At 43.2% G+C, this 8,422-nt stretch overlaps 1 protein-coding gene across 1 annotated transcript in view; it reads left to right on the top strand.

The window, feature by feature from the left end:
- The window catches only part of LOC122797172 (threonylcarbamoyladenosine tRNA methylthiotransferase-like), a 2,201,584-nt gene that overhangs the window by 403,497 nt on the left and 1,789,665 nt on the right, over positions 1-8,422 (top strand). The gene's annotated exons all lie outside the window — the stretch shown is intronic.

Here is an 8,422-nt window from a genome sequence, read left to right as displayed (position 1 = left end):
TAATAATTTTCATCTGCCCCTAGTCCAGCTATTTCCTAAGGCCAGGTTATACCATTCAGGTAAGTATGCAAGTCTGGGTTGTCATTCTAGAGTGAGGAGTGGACCATCTATGAGTGGTACTCCTACTGGGGAGTTTATATGGATAGAGTGTGCAAAGCCACTTTTTCTTTGGATGACCAGTTCAAGTAGTTGGACTCTGCACCAGGATACAAGTCATATTTACTTAACTCAGTAAAAGGAACTTATGAGTGAGTTTATTAAAGGCCTTTTTGAGATCTCTGCACCATGCTTTTGTGAGTTTTTCATTGCTCATATTCCTGTGAGAAATTTTTGAGTAAAACAAGTGATATGGTTGTGTTTATGGCCGTAATCTGCTAGGTACAGTTTAAGCTGGAATGTGCTAACAGTTTTCATAGTTTTGTTGGGGGGAAGATGCAATGAGAAATTGGCTCGATGTTTGCAGTGTTGTTGCTACTGGCAGATTTAAGCAGAATGTTAGTCCATCACCACCATTCACTTGAACAGGGAATACTGCTAATTATGGATGCAAGGCCTAAAGCATTGGATATCTTCTGGAGATTTGCCTGAATTAATTAGCAAGGTTATACGTAGTGACCAGAGTCATTTAAAGAAAAATATATGTTAGTTACAGGGGAAATGTTAATGGCTTGTTGTTTTAAGAGCCATTCTAGGATTGAAAGATGATTTATTGTTTGAGTAGTGGACACCATGAATAACTAAGGGAGAATAATGCAAGGATATTCCCAAGGGAAGGAGTATAGTGCAGGACACCAGCTGAGTTTTTGCCAAATCTGGGTATATCACAGAAATACAGTGGATGGTATAGGGTGGAGCTTTTCTAATGCTTTGCATCTGGTCCATACTTATCATGAATATAGTTTTCTTTTAATAACTTAGAAGTCTGTGAAAACTGTACTAATAAAACTTGCGTACTAATTTATATTTTATTGACCAGGTGTTCCAGCTGAGCAGAGGTTATTTTCACTGCAAGCCTGTAAACAAAAAACTTCACATTTGCAATCTGGGAATGCATTATATTTTGTTTTAAGTTTGTTAGCAACATTGGTCAATTAAGAGTGACAAATATATGTATGAAAAAATATTTGTAATTTTTTTTTCTGCCGTGTATCCTTATTGGACATTTGTCTGGAAGTTAGCACAGAGGATTAGAGTTCTGAGCTGTTAAACTTCTTAGAATGTAGCCAGTGGTACCGGGTTTGATTCTTTCCACTCCCATTTGCCTGCTATGTAGCACTGACATGTCACTTAACCAGGCAGTGTTCCTGTGTCATCCCTAAAAAGGGACACATGTTCATTAGGCTTATCTGGTTAACAAATGTTAAAATAAATAAAAAATAATTACACTGCAGAGTGTTTTATCAGTGTGGCCCCTTGCTAACCAGTTGAGCTTCAGTCAAGTGCTCATTTGACCCATTCAGTGGTTCCTCCCCAAAGATGAGAGCCCTATGACCCTTTCATTCCCCTAGGCTTGAGAAGCAAGTGGATCAGGTTGTGGTACCATCATTTGCTCTGGGACAATTTCTTTTTCTCTTTGTGCCCCAAATTCTCCACATGTAGCCAGTATGTGTCCTTCCAGGAGGATGTGCATTGGATATTGAGAAGGACTGTCACTCACATTCGTGGCTGAAGTAAGCCTGCAAATAACTCTGCATTCAAGAACAAATACATTGTGCACATTTCTTTAGTCTCCGCTGTCAAAATTAGCACACTCTGTGTACCTTGCACATGGACCCTTCCCCTAGAGAGAGACACATACAGACTTAGTCACTTCATTCTTGTCCTTCCCTCCATCAGGTGTTCAGTCTGCTAATTAAACTCTGGTCACCTGAGTCATAATCAGAGGTTTATCCCTCTGTGCCAGTGCAACTTGCGTATTAGACCACAGAATTAAAAAATAGCCAATAATAAATGGCTGTGCTAACGAAGCGTCATACACAGGAATGTTATATAATAATGTACATGTACCTCTGTGCAGTGCTTTTCTGCAGTACATCTCCAAAAACTCTTTGGTTCAGTTGGAGGCTGGAGGCTTATGAAACCTTAATAGATGATGCCTTTGTGCATTGTGTGCCTGCAGAGAGAGAGAGAGACCTCTGCAGATGTGCTTTCATACTTCAGCTCCTTTCCTGTCTGTTGGCTTGTTCATTCTTTTCTTATCCTGTCCTGCTTCATGATTTCTGTACACTATTTACTGTGTTCTGTCAACCATCTTTTTCTGGCTTCATCATCAGCTGCTGCTCAGAAAGCTACCTTTTTTATTTATAAGTACATCTTAGGATTACATTAGTATGAATTTATAGACATTGTGGTGCACCTAATCTTAGTCTTGGCCCACTGTGAATCCAAGTTCTTACTTAGAATTGCTCACCTTTATTTTTATTTCTGTTTTGCTCTGGGCCAATTTACTTTCGTTAGATCCCCATTCAGTCTATACTGCATATCTGGCAGTACTCTCCAGTGTTTGTTCTTTCAAGTTGCTGTTCAGTACCCCTTCCACAAATGACAAGACAGAGGAGTTTCCCTAATTGCCGTGGCCAAATTTTCCTGGTCAGTAGATACATAGTTTCAGGTTTGAGAAGAGATCAAGTGGCTTAACAAATTGCACACAGTCAGTAAATAGATCTAGCCAAATCCATTGGAATACTTGTTATGGCTCTGAGTACAGTGCAGGTGATTTAGGTGCAAGAAGTTGGACTTTGACAAGACTGAGTGGCTGATAATCCTATTCTCCTGGAAGAGAACTGACTGCTATTTCCTGCATTAGTACCCTGTTAGCATGACTAAAAGGCTACTAGTTGGTTAACAAAGTTTTTTTGTCTGGGTCTGCCTATACATAGCACATTGTAAGATGCCATTAAGAGTAGAGTAATATTAAGGGGCTAACATTTGCATGCACTACATGTCGGTCACTGTGGATTGCAGTTACTGTGTCCCTTGTTATAGTAGATGTAAAAGTAATAAAATCTCACCAGCTGTGGATGGTGGTCATGGATGGTTCATCTTTTGCCTCCCATTACTCCTGGTGTAGGTGAGGTTATTTAAATTGGAAAGGAAAGACTACCATGTGACACCAGTATTGGCTGCCATGACTTGTAGGACGAGTGAGACCAATGATTCAGAAGGACATGCATGTATGTAAAAATTCAAAGTTAAATACATATCACAAAAGACTGCAGGAAATAAATGAACTTCTGACTATCTAGATACAGGGTGTTATTAATGTAGTTGATAATGAGATGTTCATCGTGCATACAGCTGCAGTCATAACAGATGGGTTATCCTGCTGTCAGGCGGGTCCTCGGTTGGCCAAATTCCAAAGTCTAGGTCCGGCGTCGGATGTCGTCGCTTCTTCCCTGACGTCAGTGTGGCAGGGGTATAAAAGAACCAGCCAACGCCATTTTCTCCAGTCTTTCTTGGCGCGCGGTGCACGAAGCAGAAGCAGTTCGCAAGTGCCGGTTGGCCAGCTCCTGAGATTACGAATATTTTTCAACCGAAGTCTTCCTGAAAGCAAAGTACCCCGTTGGGGAAACTTTTCTTGCCTCAGAACGATGTCAGACAAAGTTAATAATTGCATTTCATGTGGGAAGCAAATACCGCATAAGGATTTCCATTCCTTCTGCATTCCTTGCTTAGGCCCAGACCACGACGTCTCGGCCTGTCGTTTTTGTACTAGCTTTAACAAACGCACTATTAAGCATTGGGCGGAGTTCGCCCAACACTATTTTGGCAAAAAATTTAATTACATTATGTCGTCGGATACTCCGACTCCAGTTTTGAGTAAAAGACGCAAGATAAGGACCGACATACGAGGTCCGCGACTTCTACCGACACCACGCTGAAGCCGACTACAGGTGCTCCGGTTCTCAGCGAGGCACTTACGCAGTCCCTGACTACCGATGACACTTCCTTAGCGGTGTCTTCTGTGCCCGAGGTCGCAGGCTCCGCGGCCCACACCCCGATTACAGATACCGACGCCACTCTTGGCGGGGAAACTCAGAGTTCAGACAGGCCTGCCACCTCTCAAGGTGTCTTCAGGCCTTCTTCTTTTTCCATTAAGGCTTACACTAAATCTAAAGCAGCCATGCATACTAAAAGACCAGCTCCACAGGGCCCCTCTCAAGGCCCCATGCCTAAAAAACAGATGCTCAAAATGGCTGAGGATTTGATTACTCTTATCAGCGGTTCTCAAACCCCCTCGGACAAAAGGCCCAGAGTGGAGGATGAATACCCTTCCTCGGACCAGGCCTCCATTACTTCATAACATTCTGAAGACCAGGAACTTGCATAACTTGAGGGAACACTTCCACTGGGAAGGCCAAGATTACTCAGATTCCAAGAAAAGGCTCAGGGATTTTCTCTTGCTCCCTCAGCACAGGCATCTGGCTATCCCTCCTGTCTTAGACATACTAGATGATGTGTATTCAGAGGCCAGCCTTAACCCAGATTCTTTACCACCAGCTCCAGTTAAGCCTGACCGGTATTACTGGGTTCCTGATTCACACCAATTCCTATACAAAAGCCATGCTGCTGACCCGGAAACTATTTCACAGGGTCCCAAGAGAATTAAGGCCTCTACTGCCAAAAATCCATTACCTTCAGAGAGAGATTCCAGAGCTTTAGAAAGGTGGGGGAAAAAGGTATACACCTCGGCCACTTTAACCATGAGGGCATTAAACTGTCAGTTCCACATGTTAAAGTATCAACAGTTTTTGTTATCTCAGTTGAAAAACAAAATGTCACAACCTGAACAACCAGACTTGAAGGAGTTGCAGGATTTGTTGCATGGTGCAGAACAAGTGGGTAAACATACCTTGCAATGTGGTTTTGATGCTTTAGAGGCCTCATGTAGAGCTGCTGTTACAGGGTCTGTCATACGTAGACATGCTTGGCTCAAAGAGCAAACCTTACCAGATCATGTCAAAGCTAAATTACTAGATGCACCTCTACAAAAAGATGTATTGTTTGGTGTTAAAGCTGAGGAGGTGTTAAAGAAAATGGAGGAAAAAGCAAAATCAATGCAAACAGTGAAAAATTTCCTACAGGTACAACCTCCACATTTCAGTAGAAACTGGCCTTCGAAAAATTGGTCCTTTCCAGCCACTGACAGACCTCAAAGAGGTAGATACAGGTGCCCGAGGGGTAGAGGGCAGTCTCAAGAATCATTTAGAGATTCCACTTTCACACCCTTCCAAAAATGAGAGGCATGCCAAGACTGCCACAAAATCAAAGGGCAGAGGCACAAAAACAAATTTCAGCTCTCATGGACATGAAAGCTATTCAAGAGGTACCTGCACAAGAACAGGGTCAAGGTTTTTATTCCAGACTATTCCTGGTACCAAGGAAGGACAAAGATTGGAGACCTATTTTGGACCTATCCATCCTAAACACATATTTACTCGTACCAAAATTCAAGATGCTCACATTACAGCAGCTTCTTCCCATGCTGGGCAAGGAGTCTTGGCTGGTAACATTGGACCTCAAGGAGGCATACCTGCATGTCCCTATCAGACAAGATTGCAGAAGATACCTCAGATTTCTTGCAGGTTCAACCCATTATCAATTCTCTGCATTGCCCTTTGGCTTATCTACTGCACCCAGAGTGTTCACGAAATGCCTGGCATCAGTAATTGCCTTCTGCAGACTTCAAGGGATACAAATATACCCATATTTGGACGACTGCCTGATCCAAGCGGACAGCAAACACTTACTTCTGAAACATCTGGCGTTTGTAATAAAGTTTTTGAACTCTCTGGGATACACAGTCAACAAAAAGAAATCAAAACTAATACCCTCTCAAGTAATAATTTTCCTGGGTGCCAGCTTGAATACAAACACCCAGATAGTTGCCCTTGTTTCTCTGGCGTGAGGTAGGCTATCTCAATACTTCAGAAAAATGGCATCCTTCACCAGGCTGACTGCAAGGAAAATCCTGCAGGCTCTGGGATTCATGGCGTCTTGCATCCTGCTAATCCCATGTGCAAAGCTGCATATGAGGAAACTTCAATGATACCTAAAAAACTTATGGTCTCAACACAGCCACAGTTTGGAAACAATTATACCACTGATTCCATGTCTCCAAAAGGAATTTCTGTGGTGGGCTCAAGCATGCCAAAGAAACATAGGTCTCCCTTTCTGCCTGCCTCAAGCAAATCAAATCATCACAACAGACGCCTCGTACTACGCCTGGGGGGCGCACATGACAAATCATTGCATTCAGGGCAAATGGTCCCAAAAAGAAAAGCACCTACACATCAATCAAAAGGAAATGCTAGCAGTAAAAAATGCTATTATGGCTTTCAAAGACCTACTGCATCCAGGCCAGCTATTGATAAGGACAGACAACACCACAGTGATGTGGTACATAAACAAACATGGAGGAACCCATTCTTATCCCCTGTGCAGGCTAGCCATGTCTCTTTGGAACATGGCTCTGGAATTACAAATCCAACTTCAAGCACAATTCCTGCCAGGCAAGGAAAACACGCTGGCAGACAACCTAAGCAGAAATATGACAGATCCACACGAATGGAAGTTGCATCCTCAAGTTTTTGCAAAGATAATTCAAGCATGGGGGAAGGCCTGATATAGATCTCTTTGCTACCCACAGAAATTACCAATTGACAAAATTCTGCTCAAGGACCTATCATCCACAGGCCTGGAAAGTGGACGCACTTTCTTTCAGTTGGACGACAATGACAGTTTATGCCTTTCCACCTCTTCCTCTGCTGCCCAAAGTTCTATTAAAAGTCAGAGCAGACAGACCAAAGATGATTCTCATTGCTCCAGACTGGCCAAGACAACACTGGTACCCTCTCCTGAGGAGCCTGACGCATTCCCCACCATGGATCCTGCCTCTAATGCCTTTTCTGTTAACCCAGGACAACTTCAAAACTCTTCACAGTCAGCTGAAAACACTCAATCTAGCCGCATGGAGGATTCCTTAAATTCACAACAGACCCTCCTCTCCAAAGAGGTGCAGGATGTCATTTTGGAGGCCAGAAGGCCTTCTACTAGAAAAGCCTACTCCGCAAAATGGAAATGGTTTTGTGCCTGGAATCAGAAAAAGGAACAGAATCCTGGAATACTGAATTTACCTCAAATATTACAGTACCTAGCTGAGATGTTAAGCAGTGGACTTTCATTCTCCTCCATCAAAATCCATGCCTCAGCCATTTCTGCTCAATACAACACTGATCCTCCTTTATTCTCTCATCCTCTCCTAAGACAGTTCCTCAGAGGGGCTAAGAATATAAATCCCCCAAGGAAGCAACCAGTGCCTGCTTGGGACCTCAATTTCATTCTAGAAAAACTGACCCTGCCTCCATTTGAGCCAGCTGCTTCAACAGAACTGCAATTTTTGTCATGGAAAACAGCCTTCCTTCTGGTTATCACCTCAGCACGCAGGGTTTCGGAACTGCAAGCCCTCATGGCTGTGCAGCCTTTCATCATTTTCCATCAGGACAGAGTATCCTTACGAACCAACCCTTCCTTTATGCCAAAAGTAGTATCCAGTGTAGCCTTGAATCAGGCTATCCACTTAACTACCTTTTACCCTAATCCACAAAACAAAGGGGAGAGACTACTACATTCCTTGGACATTCACAAACAGCTTTGTTATTACTTGGACAGGACAAAGCCATTCAGAAAATCAGAGCAACTCTTTGTGTCCTATGCTACAGGTGCTGAAGGGAGGGCTATTTCCAAACAGACAATCTCAAAATGGATAGCCCATTGCATACGCTTTTGTTATTCTTTTCATGGTAAAACTGTACCTACAAGCATCAGATCTCACTCCACAAGGGCCACAGCTACCTCTGCAGCTTTCCTCAGGGGGTTCCTACCAAGGATATTTTGGAAGCAGCCACTTGGAGTTCTGTGCATACCTTCTCCAAGCACTACAACCTACCTTTATACTCCAAATCTAGAGCAGGCTTTGCCACTGCCGTCTTGCAGGGCATTTTGGCTCCTCCTAGTTCCACCTAGTGCCTACCACCCCTTTCTTAGCTTTGGGATTCTACCCATCTGTTATGACTGCAGCTGTATGCACGATGAACATAGTACAGTTTTGTACCTACCATAAATGTAGATGTTCGAGTGCTAATACAGCTGCAGTCCAGGTTTCCCTCCCTCCTTCCCCTCTTGGAACAGGCCTAATGGCCAACACCTCCTCATACAACCTGATTGGGGTATTCTTTTATGGTGTATTTGCTTGCAACTACTGTTTTTTGGTTATATTGCACTGCATTATTACATAAATTCATGTTTTGCCTTCCTTCTGGGGGCACCTGACATCTGGGGCAAGAAAAACTGAAGAAAATGGCGTCGGCTGGTTCTTTTATACCCCTGCCGCACTGACGTCAGGGAAGAAGCAACGACATCC

The sequence above is a fragment of the Protopterus annectens genome, chromosome 3.part0, assembly GCF_019279795.1.
Source record: "Protopterus annectens isolate FY-2018-M chromosome 3.part0, PAN1.0, whole genome shotgun sequence".
Classification (NCBI taxonomy): Eukaryota; Metazoa; Chordata; order Ceratodontiformes; family Protopteridae; genus Protopterus; species Protopterus annectens.
This window is presented reverse-complemented; position numbering and strand designations above follow the sequence as displayed.